Below are 14,945 nucleotides of genomic sequence, written 5' to 3'. Positions count from 1 at the left end.
ATTTCTAAGAGGTCATGAGATGTATCCTGCCCCTGGACTAGAAGCAGAGGCAGCTGCCATGCTGGCCCTTGTCCCCATCTCATGGCACATGAGCTGCAATAGGGCTCCTAGGTTATGGATCCAGGGTAGGTGGACAGCAGGCTGGAGCCCAGCACTCAGGGAAGGCTTTGGTCTGTAGAGCTTCATGGTGCCCTTTCTACCATGGTGCCCCATGGCGTGATCTCTAGCCAAGTCCCAAAATGTAAAAACTGAATGCAGAATACCAAAAGCACTCTGTGTTGCTGAGGCGAGGCCAACATCCGTAGTCAGTATTAGCAACCTCTAAGGCTGAACTGGAGGGAACGAGTTCCCCAGTCCCTGTGCCCCCACCTCCCCATCCTCTCTCCTCTGCAAACACCAGCACCGGAGCCAGGAGACACACCTTTCCCCAGAAGCCTGTTCCTGGAGAGGCAGAGCATCCTTTCTCTCACTGAGCCCTTCTCTCCCAGCCACGCTTACTGCCTTTTGGCCCACTTGCCCACGATGACCACAGTGTGACCCTGGTCCTGGAATGTCCGGTACAATAGGGGTGGCAGGAGGAGCACTTTGCCTCTGTCAGCGGCTGATTGGTTACAAGGTGCCCTACAAACACATTGTCAGCAGAATCAGCTGTTTTCAGCGTTGGCCCTCCTCGGCTTTACAATCGCACACCAGCATGCAGCCCGGGGTTGTCATGGCTTTGTCTCCCTTATGCATGCTTAATTGACAATTAAGTCGGGGCTTTGAACCAGCCTGGCTGCCGCTGATGGGCCTTCATCTTTCCAGGGAGTGTCACAGGGGCACCCTTTGTCTGCTCTTCTTGGGGGCCTGAAGTTACTGTAGCAGGTTGCAGGCAGCCATTTATCTTCAGCCTGGAAGGCCTTTATCTGCTCCCCCCTCATCCCAGCTCTGGCCAGCAGGAGCTGTCCCTGGTTATAGGCCCCATGACAGCCCATTCTGAGGCCATTGAGCAGGCTCGGAGTGATGGCCTCTACCTCCATTCTGGAGCTGAATCAAGAGAAAGGCCCCCAAAAGGTCAGAGGGCAGGGCGGCGGCAAGAAAAAGGACTGGTTGGAGACTGGTGCTTGTATTGATTGGCTTGAGGAGGAGGAGGAGGAGGAAGTTGGGGTGAAATAGAAGCTGGGCTAGCCTTGGCCCAAGCCGCAATATCTGCTACCTGATCTGGGGTGGCCTTGCTCACTGTACACTTTGCTCTAGTCCCCAGATAAGTCACCTGGTCACTGTCCCAAGGAGACAAGGGTGGGACAAATTTTCATCAGCCTTCACTTGCTCAGACATCATGTCCTCAACTTGGAGGAGGGAGGTGCAGACCCATTCTCCTGGAAAAAGAATGAGGCACAGGAAAATGTCACCACCTCTCCAGGGTAGCTTTGAGGTGTCCTGAACCTCAGCCTCTCTCCCTAAGAGGAAATGGCATTTCTGCAACTGCTTCTCCCTCCCTTTGACCTATGTGTCCCTTTCTCAGCCCAGCCAACTTGACTTCCCTTACCTGAAATCAGAACTTGCAAAACAGCACCTGTCTCCCCTTATCCTCCTTCTTACCTCCTCCCAAGTGACCTGCAGGAATCTCACCTTGGGTCTTAAACAACCCTGACTCTGGGCCAGGATACCTTGAGGATGCTGTTTTTCTCCCTGACACAGAAATATGTGTGGACTCAAGGACTCAAGGAAACTTCAAAAGCACCCAGTGGCAAGATGGTGACTGCATGTGAAGAATTCTAACAGCTAGTGTTGGTTGAGCATTTCCTGGGTACCAGGCCCTGGCTGAGCACCTACTTGCATCATCTTATTTAAACTTCCCACAACCTTGCAGAGCAGAGACCATCTGTACTGGTATCCCCGTCTCCGCACTCAAGGGAGGTGAGATGATTAGGGTATAATTCCCCAAGTTCATAGAGTTTGTAAGTAGTGGAGACAGGTGTTGAGCTGTTACACTCCATCTGTCTCTCTTTGCTTTGAATGGCAGAGGCTGAGGGAGAATATGGCCAAAGAAATGGAGGTAAGGGTAGGGATCCCCAATCTGACTAGTTTACTATTTCCTTTCGAAGCATTGCCCCTGGTGGATTCTGTGGGAAGAAATCGAAGCCCCCTCTTCCACAACTCATTCCCACATGTGTGGGGATTTGAACTGCCCTTGCATTCAGGCCTGTCTGGGGCACTAAATGCCTTAACAACTTAATGGGGCCTCTGAGACAGAGCAGGCACCTCAGCTCACCTCTGGGAGCTCCGCCCTCTCCCTGGACAGCAGACAAGGGGAGGGGGTTTATGAGGGCAGTTGTAAAAATATTCATTCAGCAGCAAAGTTCCCCAGAGTAAATGAGACCCATTGTCCCTAAGTACCAGATTATTTCAGTTTGGAATAGAGACACACATCCTGCCATGGGACATGCTGCTGTAGGAAACACTTTTATATTGACTTGGGGTTCAGTGGTGAACATGACTTCAATGTTTTCCATCTGAGGGACTTCATCTGATTGCCATTTTATCTCTTAAATTTGAAGGTCATTTTATCTTGCAGGTGCCACCCCATCGGCTCCCACTAGATTGGGGAAGACAATCAGGATATTAATGAGATTAAGAGGCCCAGCCTTCAAGGCATTCTGCTCTCAGCCTCCCCGATAGGGGACTATCTCAGGTCTGCATACAAAGAAGCCAGGCTGCCTGGCTGGTGGGGCTCTGACCTCTGTACAGAAGCCAGCAGATATTGGACTCCTATCACTGAAGGCAACCCCACTGGCCATGTCTAATCCCCCTGAAGGATCCTTAGAGGATTCAAGGACTTCTCACCACCCCTAGTCTGCTCTAAGGAGGAAGGAAACTTCCTGAAAGCACAGAGCTCTAGCCTGCAGCTTATGGGAGAAGTGCTCTTAGAACCTGTTTGTAAAAGGTGTGATGGGAAGTGACAGGAACTTGGAGAGAATTAAGCACTAGAGGTGCAGAGAGAGGCAGAGATCTGTGCAAGCCTTTGAAGCCACCTGCTTAATGGGAAGGCACAAGATCTGGCCTTCTGCCTCCACTCACTTTTCAAGGGGAAGTAAAAACACAAATGAGGAAGGAGAGGGAACGTGTGTGTGTGTGTGTGCGTGTACATATATGTAGACATATATATACACATGCATATATGTGTGTGTAAATATATAGTTACATATAAAATATATCCCCCAAATAAAATAAAGTCCAGTGAAACTTTCAATCCTGGTAATTATCCTGGCTGTTCACAAGTACTCTAGACTAGGAATCAGCAAACTTTTTCTGTAAAGAATCAGAAAGTAAATATTGCCAGCTTCTCAGGCCATACTGTCTCTGTCCCAGCCATTCAACTCTGTTCTTGTGCCACAAAAGCAACTACAGACCGTGTGTAAACAGATGAGTGTGGCTGTCTTCCAATACAACTTTATGGGGCTGAAATTTGAATTTCATGTAATTTTCATCTGTCATGATACTTCAGATTTTTTTCAACCATTTGAAAATGGAAAACCCATTCTTCGCTCATGCATCATATAAAAACAGGCTGCTTTGGCCAGCAGACTATAGTTTGCTGACACCCCCGCCCCCACATACACACCCACTCTAGGACAATGGTTCTTACACTTTGCTACTCTCTAGAACCACAGGAGCTTCTAGGGCTACAGCCCAGCCCTATGAAATCAGAGTCTCTGGGGAGTAAGACTAAGCATCAGTAGTTGTCAAAACTTTCCAGGTGAGCCCAGTACAGCCAAGTTTGAAAACCAACTCTAATTCTCGTGTTACAATGCATTACTTATCATCTGGGCATGTGTTAAAATGCAGATTTTGATTCCTTAGGTATTGGGTGAGGTCTAAGTTTATGCATCTTGGTGCTGTTGAAGAGGGTGGTCCAGGGTCCACACTTGGAGTAGTGAGTATCTTGGAGGTACTCAATTAGCAACTAAGCTCTCTTTGTCTCCCGACCTACCTTTGCCTAATGATCACCACCTCTGACATTTAATATGTACTGAAGATACTCAGGGGAAACTCTCTTAAAAAATACAGTGGACATGGCAACAAAATCATGAGCCATGGAGGCAGACCTGAAATCCAACCTTACTTTGACCACTTAATTCTGTGTGACCCTGGACAAGTCCCCAAAATCTCTGAATCTCAGTTTATTGATGTGTGAAATGGGAATACCTAATCAGGCATATGCTGAAAGGCTTTATAGAATGATATATGTATATATGTTTATGTAAAGAACCCCAGACGTAGCAGATGCTCATAGATGACAGCTGTTATCATTTCTTGCAGAGGCTCATTTTTTCTTTTGTTATTGGGTTTTTTTCCCTTTCCCTGTCCCTCTTTAAGATTTCATACAATCTTTTTTTTTTTTTTTTTTTTTTTTGGTGATTCTGCTGATTGAACCTATACCTTGAACATGACGGGCCAGCACTTTACACAGAGCTACGTCCCTTGTTTTCAATCCTGATATTTAGAGAACTTGAGTATTTTCAAGTAGATACACATCTTGGTGTTTGCACCAGACTGTGTCTGGCTTCTTGTAGCACCTTGGCCATTTCCCACTCCTCCTGAGAGAACTGCTCTGTGACACCATAAGGCATATCCAGCGTCATGAGGCATTTAGTATAAATACAAGACAGAGTGAGAGGAAGCTGGAAAGTGTCATGGATTGGTGTTAGGGATGAAGGCTCATGAACATGTAGCAGGAGGTCAGGTTCATAAGATGACCATGAATTTCCTGTACCTAATAGGGTATTTTCCTCCTTGAATGGAAGGAGGTGTGAGTCCCCCACTTGTGTATATTGTTGTTAGTAATTAGCCCTGGGAACCTGCCAATTAGAGAGGGTGTGGTTCCTTTCCTGGTGGAGGCCACATCTGAAGAGCTTATGCCCTTTGTTCTTAGAAGGGAAGTTCCCTCAAACTTCAGGCAAAGGAGCTGTAAGAAAGGGAGGTGAACATAGCCCTGCAATGAGCACAGGAAACCTCAGAAGCTCCTGAGGGCTAATGTTCTGGAAGCCACTTTCTTCACCCCATAGCATGCTTTGCCCCTACACTCTGCACTGACTCAGCAGCCTCTCAGCAATAGCACACTTATGTAATTTCAGCCACTAAGCAGTCAACCAGCAAGGGAGGCTGCCATCTTTCTAATACTTTTGGACTCCTAGAACCAAGTCTCTTGGGAGTCATATTCTGCATGTTGGGGGAAAATGGTAGAGATGGTCTTTAACATTTAGTAACTTTCTCAAGGGAAGTCTCCATGACCTGGGGTGAGCTGCTCACAGGTAGCTCCTTCCAGGATCAGACCGAGCATGTGCTCAGTCTGGGAAGGCAGATGTTGCACTCAAAATAGGCTCAGCTTGAATTATGGTTTTGTCACTATCTGACAGTGTCCCCTTGAATAAGTTCTTTAGCATTTTCGAGCCTCAGTTTCTTTGTCTATGAAATAAGAATCATGATACCTACCTTCTTAGGGCTGTTGTAAGGCTTACATATGATAAAACACACATAGAGCCAACCACAGTACCTGACAAGGAAGGTTGGCTGCCCCTTGCTGAGCTCTTAGGCTGACTCAGGAACCTTTGGGGTGTTGAGAGCTGGGAGGGGCTGTGGATAGCCCTGAGTTCTTGGTAAGGGTGTGGTTTTGCAGTTTCACTCTGGAAGGATTTTCCTTCCCATATACTTTGCTGGTCATTTGAGACATCAGAAACCATGAAAACCAAGTATTGTCAAGATCTGTGATTGTCAAATCTCTTTCCCAGATCACATAAAGGTCAGCCAGGCAACCCATTAAAAGTTCCACTCATCTGCATCTTTAGGATCAGAATTGGTTGTTTCAGCATAAGAAGTTGCAACAACTGTCTTGAGAGTTGGATGCACAGCCAGAATAGATATTACTGGTCTAGAGCAGGAGAGTTTTGGAACAGGTTGACAATAACCCTTATGGTGCTTTGCTCAACCAGTAGAGGAGAGGCAGCTGGAGTCAAAAGCCCTGAATGAGGATTCAGGAGACCAAAGCCACTAACGAGAGGGGTGACCTTGGGCAAATCATTTGACTGCTTGAGGATTCTGGAAAATGAAGGTTTATCATGAGGACCTTTCATCTCTGACAGGTTATTACTTGGAGATTGTATGTAGCTTCCAGGCCTGGGGCCCACAACTCTGCTGCATGAAGTGCAGAGGGAGGTTTGCCATTGTGATATTTTATAGTTGAGTTCGTCATCTGTCTCCTTCCTTCTCTCCCTCACTGCCTTACTCCATCCCCATTTCAGGAACTGTGTGCTGTTAGAAGCCTTCCACCTTTATTAGGGATCATTAGAGCTTTATAGCACCAACAGATCGGGTGGGGCCAGTCACAATAAACAGATTTATACTGGGTATAAATGAGACATGTATAACGCTGGAGGTTAACACTTTCGGAGCCTCTGAGTAGCAGCCTGCGTGTCCATGCTTTCTGGCCCTGTCCACACAAGGTGCCTCTTCCTGGTCAGCACCTATTGGATTGGGTTGGTAATGAAACCCTAGCAAGTCCTTGTTCAGTAAGGGTGGAAGCCCTCTACACACTGGGCACCAAGTTAGTGCTTCATTTATCTCTAGGTGTTTTACAGATGGAAGTAGAAATGAACAGTCAGTCATTTTCGCTATCTAGAATCCTACTGCCAGGTGAATTCTAGGGTTTGCATCCCTACCTGCCAAAGAAAAACAAAAACAAGTAAGCTTATTCTTACCATGAAAAAAATCCCCTGGAGTTTGTAAACACCTAGCTCACAACGTGTGCTTTCTGAGTGGGAGAATTGTGGGCTGTATCAATATCAAAGTCAGAACTGGATTTCTTCAGCCAGGCCTGGCACATGGCAGATGCTCTACATATTTGTGGAATGAAGATATCTGTCATAAAGAGCTTTCTGTCCAAAAGTTTAATGCATAAATGCCCTATTTTGCAAGTTCAGTGTTCAGTTTTAAACTGAGCATAAAATTGATTTTGTTTGATGTAACATCTCTGTGTATTATTTAAAGCAGCTCTTCCCTTTTCTAGAAACAGTTATGTAAACCAGTTCCACCTCTGTTAACACTGCTTACCTAAAGTATGCAGTTCACAAAATAATGTCACCATCAATGCTACCAGAAAATTTCCAAAGAATATAATTATGACTTTCTCCCTAATGTTCCAGTAACTTAGTTTCCTCTAGTCTAGTTTGCTAGTTCAGTCAATCCATTTTGATTCATTCTACTAGTTAGTTTAATGTTCTCCTAGTTAAGTTCCTTCTATAATCTCTTACCAGTATCCCCAGGGCAAGAAGAGCATGAGATTACTCTTTCTGAGTTTCCACTGAGTGAACTGAGGTAAAGACGCACTGCAAATCCAAGCCATCTAGAGAGACAGAAGCAAAACTGCCTGGCTTTGGGCGGACATCAGTTCTCTGATGACGCTCCCTGAGCACTCAACTGGTGCTCCTGTTCTCCAAGCTGAAGGGAAGCTAGTCATTATCTACCTTCCAAGGTCTCTGCACCCAACACCTGGTGCTCCTTGGGGCCAGCATCCATGAGCCTGCTGGGTGATCAGTGGCTATCTGTCATGGTGATGATGATGATAATGCTGATGATGATGCTGATGGTGATGGTGATGAAGATGCTGGGGTCTGGCCAGGCAAACCCACATAATGAGGCAACTCTGACACTTGCCTCAAAGGACCTTCTCTCTGGGTATCACCTCCCAGTAGGGTATTGCTTCTGAATAGGTTGCAGTGGAAGACCTCTCTTTTCTAAGGCAATTTTATTAGCCCTTCAGTCACAATACAGATGTCTGTTTATAGGACCTTACTTTGTGTGGACACCCAGTGGCTCAGTCTGCTGATGGCTTTATAGCCTTTCTCCCATTGCCCAGTCCCACTAGGGGCATCGCCATTCAGCCAAGCCCAGGGGCCTTTGTTGCAGCCATATTATCCCTGCCTGCAAAGGCAGCCTCAGAAAAGACCAGTCCCCAGGAGCCAGACTGCAGCAGGTCACTGTCTGTCCCTACAGTCTTTACACCTAATGACATCCATGATTAACCCTTCTTGGTTTTGCCCTAGTTTCTTCAAAGAAAAAGGCATTTAAGTTACTCGTGTTGCCATAGTAAATTCCCCATTAGTCGAATCTACTCCTTACCTCAAGAATCAACCATATGGATCCCAAAATGGGTTCTAACGCAGCACATAGCACATCACACTCACCCTTGATGAACCTGTCTGGTGCCTTCATGAAATCACTCAAAACTATCAGTACTATTTCTCCAATTTCGACTGTATTTTACTCTCTCCTTTCTTTCTCCCCATTCTCCCTCCTTAAAAAAACAAAAATATTTGCCTCTCCTTACCACAGAAAAACCAGGAGATTTAGAGGACCGATGTATATACCTCTGTAGCTTCAACCAAATAAAGTCGAGGGGTTGGGGAGCCCTCCAACAGCATTGAAGCATAGGTCATTCATTCCTAATTTGTCCATTCAACAAATATTTGAGTGCCTGGCACAGGCTGAGCAAGGTGCCAAAGAGACAATGGAGAAGACAGACAAGGTCCTGCCCTCACGGGGCTTACATTCCCTCGAGGGGTGCAGCCAAGGAACAAATCAATAAAATCATTTCAGACTATTAGTGGGTCATGATGGATGGCTCAACTTATCTAAAGCTGATTTGGGGGCTTTTGGGGAAGAGAGGAAAGTGTCAACTTCAAAATAACAGACTTGCTGAGTGTCCCCTGAAAAGAGGCAGTGGAAATGAACTCATCCTCTCTGAGCCTCAGCTTTCCACTCTGCCAAATGGGCGTCTGTGACACATTGAGAAGCAGACGGTGGAAAATACTCACAAGGGTGAGGACGGCTCAAACTCAACTCTGAAGGGCCTGGCAAATTCTTTTGCCGGCAGCAGCCATCTCCAGGCTGAAGTGATCATTGCAAACTGCCTGATGTTTGCCTGCCAGATCCAGCAAGGACGAGGCGGGGCACCTAAGGGAGACCCAGTGGGAGGACGTGCTAGGTTTCTGCTGCTCTTCTGCCTCCTCCGTGTGTGATGTTTTCAGGTGCACAGGGCACCTCTACCTCTTGTTCTCAACCAAGATGCTTTTGATGGAAGACTTTTTTTTCCCCTTGGTTACATTTGCTTTGATTTTTATAAGAAAACCAGTTTGTGGGCTTCCCTGAAGTATCACTCGACTTTTTACCCCTTGAGTCAAGAATGTTTACTGTCCCCACAGGTCTGTCTGTGTTTCTTCTCTTATGAATTGGGCTTCCACCTAAGCCACCTTAGGATCTGGAATGGAAACTAGCCCAGTGTTTAAATTGCTTTCATCTCACATCAGCTTTTTCCCTGCTAGGCTTTCAGATTTTTAATCTCCTAAACTCTCTACAAACATTAATCTTTATCCTTAGAAGGAAATATTATTAAGAACCAGCAAAAGTGCTGTTACAAAGGAAGAAACCGAGGCAGCAATGCTAATTCATTTGAAAGCTTTCATTTCTAGAGTTCCTGGGTTGCAAGCCAGGGAATTGCTCACATTCTTCTACCATCAAATGAGTGTCTCACAAGTTCACCAGACTGAATCATTTGTCTCTCTGCCTCTGTCCTCAAGAGAAGAAACTCGTTCTTGAAGTGGGGGGAGGTTAGAGTTCTCAGGACACAGTAACAAGCCATCAAGGTTGGCCTAACCCACCCTGTTCTCTCCCCTACACAGAGTTGTGGCTTTGTAGGAAAGACAGCTGTCTGCCCATAATTTATGGACATGGACGTTTCCTTTTAGGAGTTTCTTCTTCACATGCCCCCTCCTGCCTGAGTTTAAATTCCCAGTTTCCAGACCCAATGGGGCTGGGTCACACTCTGCATGAGGTTAGGAACACATGGGGAAGAATGTGTGTGACAGAACTCAGGCTGGGCTGGTTGAGTAATGTTTACTCTGTTGGTGGCGGGGACGCTCACTGGCGCTGGCAGAGGTCCACCAGCCAGAAGAACATTCCTGCATTATCAGGGATGGGAGGTTGGCTTTGAAAGGTCAAGGGGGAAAGGCATCCCACCAGGTTCTGGGTGCAGCTGGCCGACCCTGGTGAAGGGAACCCCAAGGCTTCAGTGCCAAGGGTCACTGGAGGACAATCTGAGCCCCCACATTACCCAAGAGTCCCCACTCCCTCCTCTCTTCTTATAAAAGAACAATTCTGGATGTGAGATCCTGGCTGATGTTGCTCTTTGATTCGCCTAACATTTTGTCTCTCAGCAGAACCCAGAACTTCTCTGTCATTATTATCATTCTAATATCTGAGGAAAGGAGATCTATATGCCCATTTTACAGATTGGCTGACTCAGAATCATCAGAACTTCACGAGAGAGAGAGAGAGAGAGAGAGAGAGAGAGAGAGAGAGAGAGAGAGAGGGAGAGGGAGGAGATTTAAAGTGTCAAGAGGTGTCTTGTTGATCTCTGGATTTGTGGAATTGGGATTGCAACTACTTTTCCAAGCCCTTAGAGAACCAGATATGTAGGGCTCCATGAGCTATCGTTATAAATCCCTGAAGTGCAGGTTTCTGTGGTTAATGACACCCTGAGCAGCTGCTCCCTGGGGTCCTGCTGTAAGGCAGCTATGTCTATCTTTGAACACATGTACATAGTTGGTTCTGTGTAACACCAGATACATATCCTACAAATCACCCCACTTTGCTAAATTCTGCAAGGAAAATCTCAGGGCGGGTGAGAAAATCAAAGGTTAAAGGCACAACTCTCAAAAACTTTATCAGTGACACATTTTAAAAAGATAAGAATCCAATAAAAACATTAGCAGAGTTTTATACCTGTTAGATAGTTAAGAAGTACATAAATGCCGTGCAACTATAAATATGCACTTGAACTTGGAAAACTCCTGACATTTGCTTAAGGAAATGGGTACCAGGGTCATGAGTTATTATGAAGTGGTAGACAGAGGGATGTCTGAAATCGGAAGCATGTCTTTACTCCTTATGGTCATGAGAGTAGCTTGTGGCAAAGTGACTGAGGTGTCCTGCAGATGTTCAGGGTGTGTGTATGGGTGTGTGTGTGTGTGTGTGTATGTGTGTGTGTATTTGCACCTGTGAGTGAGTTCACACAAAGGTGGATTTAGTATAGTCCTACATGACCAAATTCAACTAGATGCAAATTTCTGAAGTCACTTGGTGTTTCTTGAATGTGAAATTCATGTAACTCTCAAATTATTCTGTGAAACAGCAATGAGTTGAAACAGGTTCACATTCTGAATACAATTTCTGCAATAGAACTGATCAATCCTCCTTATTCTGGGGCCAGAGTACTCAAAGCAGCTGAGGTCTCATTTCTTCATTCAGTCACAGTGCAGGTGTTCTGTGAGGCTGAGAATGTGGCAAGGAGTAAAAGCCATCCCCTCCTTTAAGGAGGGGGGAGTAAACATATCAGGGTATGGGATGACAGAGTCCTGCTGGGACAATCACCAGCACACATAAATACAAAGGATGGAGCAGACATTCATCAGGACCAACCAAGAAGGGCTTCCCAGAGGAGTCAACATTTAGTCCTCTCCAGGGATGAGATGTGGAGAAGGGAAGAGCTTTCCAGGCAGAGGGCACAGTGTAAGCAAAGGCACAGGGGCAGAACAGGCAGGTCAGGCAGGGCTATTTGAAGGGGAGCTGGTACTCTTTCTTGGCTGTATGGGACATGGCAAGAGATGATGCACATAAGACAAGTCACGAAGGCCCAATTCTAACAGTTTTAGATTTCTACCAGTTTTAGATTTATTGGATGGAAACTAGATGATCTGGGTCTGTTCCATATACTGTTGGGAATTTAGCAATCACCCAACCCCCATGGAGCTGAGGCCTAGGATTAGGGGAAAGTGGATGACCTCAGCAGGGCCTCAGGAAGGTGTCTCTCCTCCACCCAGGATGCCTTTTCCTGCTGGGCACACTTGCTGTGGTTCACTGGGGACATAGTAAATTAGAGGCTTGAGGGAGGAAGTGAGTGGAGGGTGTAGGCCACCTTCTGCCATGGTCATTTCTCCTTCAGGTGCTCTGTGTCTGGTTACCTGACATCATTAGCAAGTCCAGGGTGGCCCAGAGCCCTTGGCATATCTTTCAGAGTTTGCAGTGGTGAAGGGAAGAGGCCTTCTCCTTCTCAGCACGGTGCCTTGTGACAGGCACTCAGTAAGGTTTTATGATCTCAACTTTCCAAAAAGTGTCTTAAAGACAGTCTGGAAGTAGGAGGATCTGTTGTGTTTTCAGCAGGCAATCTTATGCCAAGCATGGCCGGGGTGCTTTCACACCCATCAATTCAGACTTCTTCCCAATGATCTTGGGTGGATATTGTAGACAGTAAGGACACGGATGCTCAGGGTTTCTAAGTGACCTCCCCAAGGTCACACAGCTATTACATGATGGAGCCAGGATTTAAACCCAGGTCACCTGGTTCCAGAGCCTACACCCTTTGCACTCCACTTTTATTCTGATTTCAAGTGTTCTTCTTTTTTTTTTAAATTATTGTATACAAATGGGATACATGTTGTTTCTCTATTTGTACATGGAGTCAAGGCATACCATTTGTGTAATCATAAATTTACATAGGGCAATGATGTTTGATACATTATTTTTTCCCTTCCCCCCACCCCTCCCACCCCTCTTTTCCCTCTATACAGTCCTTCTTTCCTCCATTCTTACCACCCTCCTTATCCCTAACCCTAAACCTAACCCTAATCCTAATGCTAACCCCTCCCACCCCCCATTATATGTCCTCATCCGCTTAATTTGTGAAATTTACAAGGACTTGACTTCTCCTTCCTCTAACAAGAGCCTCTATTTCTATTATGTCACCCTAAGAAAAAGATAGCTGGTTGGGTGCAGCAGCACTTTCAGGGGCCAATGAGGGTCCAAATCCTTGTAAGAGGAGCATCAGTAGGAAAGGATGCCAGAGGAGCAGCCCCGCCGCCCCTGCATCTAACTCCCACCATGGTGCAGTGACAGCAGTCCCCTCTCCCCAGTGGCTCATAGATGAGGAAGCTGGAGTTCACCCACTGAACAGGTGGCAAAGCCGTGATGCAAACAGGGACCCCCCTATTGCCCAGCCAGGACTCTGTCCCTGAGTCAGAAGTTTTCAAAGGAAGGTTCAGAGGTGCATCTGTCTCACAGAGCCGCTCCCAGGTTGTGTAGCTTATGTAACAAAATTCCGTCGGGGAAGAAAAAGTGTGCAGACTGAAGCAGCCTTGGCCGTGCTGCCCGGACTCCTAACAGATGGCTCTGGACTCTCTCCTGCCATGCTCCCTTGTAAAGAAGGCTTTTGTTTCCTGCGGATAGCCTTGGTTAATTATTTTTAAATAAATAATTGTGTAGACGGTGGTAGGGGAGAAGCCTCACTCTGACCCATATTTGATCATCAGAGGACTGGCCATTTTCCTTCAGCCAAATTAAATAGGCTAAATCCAGAGACTGTTTGATTTGAGACCAAATCGATGATGGGGACCGGCTGGGAGGTGAACGCACACCTGACTCCCAGCGTTATCACCATTCTCTCGGGAGCAGAGCATCTTGGGGAGGTAAATAGATGGTCAGGGAGTCAGGAGAAAAGCACAGCAAACTCCAGTTCCTCTGGAAGGAAAGAACAACAGGGCAGAGGCCAGGCCTCCTCCCAAGTTGCTTCCAGGCAGCACAGCAGTGGTTCTGCCTGAGCAGGATCCGCTGGGGACACAATTTCATTCAGTACTCAGACTCTGCCCCATGCTTCTAGAATTCCAGATTCTTAGGACAAATATCTTGGGGTCTATCCTGACACCAGCTCTCTCCCCCAGCATCCCCACCCCCAGTTGCCATGAATATGGCATTAAGCTAGGAGCTATAGAAATGTTGTCTCTAATCCCAAAATAGTCCTGTTAAGACAGTATTCTCATCATTTTAGGAAAGGAAGCTAAGGCACAGAGAGGGAAAGCATTGTTCCTATGATCACGCAGACATATGATTAGCAAAGGCAGGATTTGAACCTGAGATTGTCTAGTTCCAGAGCCCACAGTCTGCCCACTGACCCTTCTTGCCAGAAAATCCATTTTTATGGATTGGAAATCTTCGGTGTTCAAAGAGGTTCACATCTCTTTCTTTTTCTGTCTACAACTCTTTGAATTATCGAAAAATCCTGCTGGCAACCAGGTGGCCAATGTGAGTTGAGAAAAAAGACCTAATTTAATCCAATGGGCTGGAGTAGAGGGTGGTGATTGGGAGCTTTAGAGACTGCAAACAGGTGCAGAGGAAGACAGGACTGGGCAGGGTCTATTGATGTGGAAAGGTAGAAGCCTTTCCTCCTTTTCACTTCATGGCTCCTGTTCTTACAAAAAAAAAAAAAAAAAATGCAGTGCCCTGGACCAGTAGCCATCCCAGTGCCAAAACTACCCTTTGAATCAAAGGATGGAGAAACAGCCAATAGAAAAGCCTGCATAGCAGAGCATCAAGCCACTTCCTAGTCAAACAAGTTGCGCTTGAAGGTTAGAAACTGCTTTAGCATTCTTTTGTCCCCTACTTCTCTTGAACTCTAAGTCAAATTAGCCTTGGGTAATATCCTTAGGAGGATCCTGGGAAAACTGGCTTGAGTCTCTTCTTAAGCTTTGGATTAGTGAATTCAAGGCTGCTGGCTATGACGGCTTGCCTGACTCCAGAGGGGACTCAGCAGCCTCCTGAGGCAGGGTGCAGGGCAGGGTAAACAGCCACAGAATTGGTATGCAGGGATGGCTCATCTTGGAACACTTAATGAAAGGAAAAGGACGGTCCAAGAGTTGGCCAACTTCTTCAAATGATTCCAAGCCTAAAAAGCATTTGGTCTCCCTCACTTGCAAGATAGAACTCCCCTTCTCAAACCTTTTTGTCAAATCCAAAAACAAATACAAAGAACATTGTCAAGGAATGAGACATTGGAGGAGAGATCACCTCAAGGACTCCCC

At 46.3% G+C, this 14,945-nt stretch overlaps 1 protein-coding gene across 4 annotated transcripts in view; it reads left to right on the top strand.

Annotated features, from left to right (window-relative positions):
• Positions 1-14,945, top strand: part of Hnf1b (HNF1 homeobox B) — a 52,483-nt gene that overhangs the window by 14,454 nt on the left and 23,084 nt on the right. The gene's annotated exons all lie outside the window — the stretch shown is intronic.

Source organism: Sciurus carolinensis, chromosome 3 (assembly GCF_902686445.1).
Source record: "Sciurus carolinensis chromosome 3, mSciCar1.2, whole genome shotgun sequence".
Lineage (NCBI taxonomy): Eukaryota > Metazoa > Chordata > Mammalia > Rodentia > Sciuridae > Sciurus > Sciurus carolinensis.
Note: the sequence above shows the minus strand (reverse complement) of the source record. Positions and strands in the feature narration are given on the sequence as shown.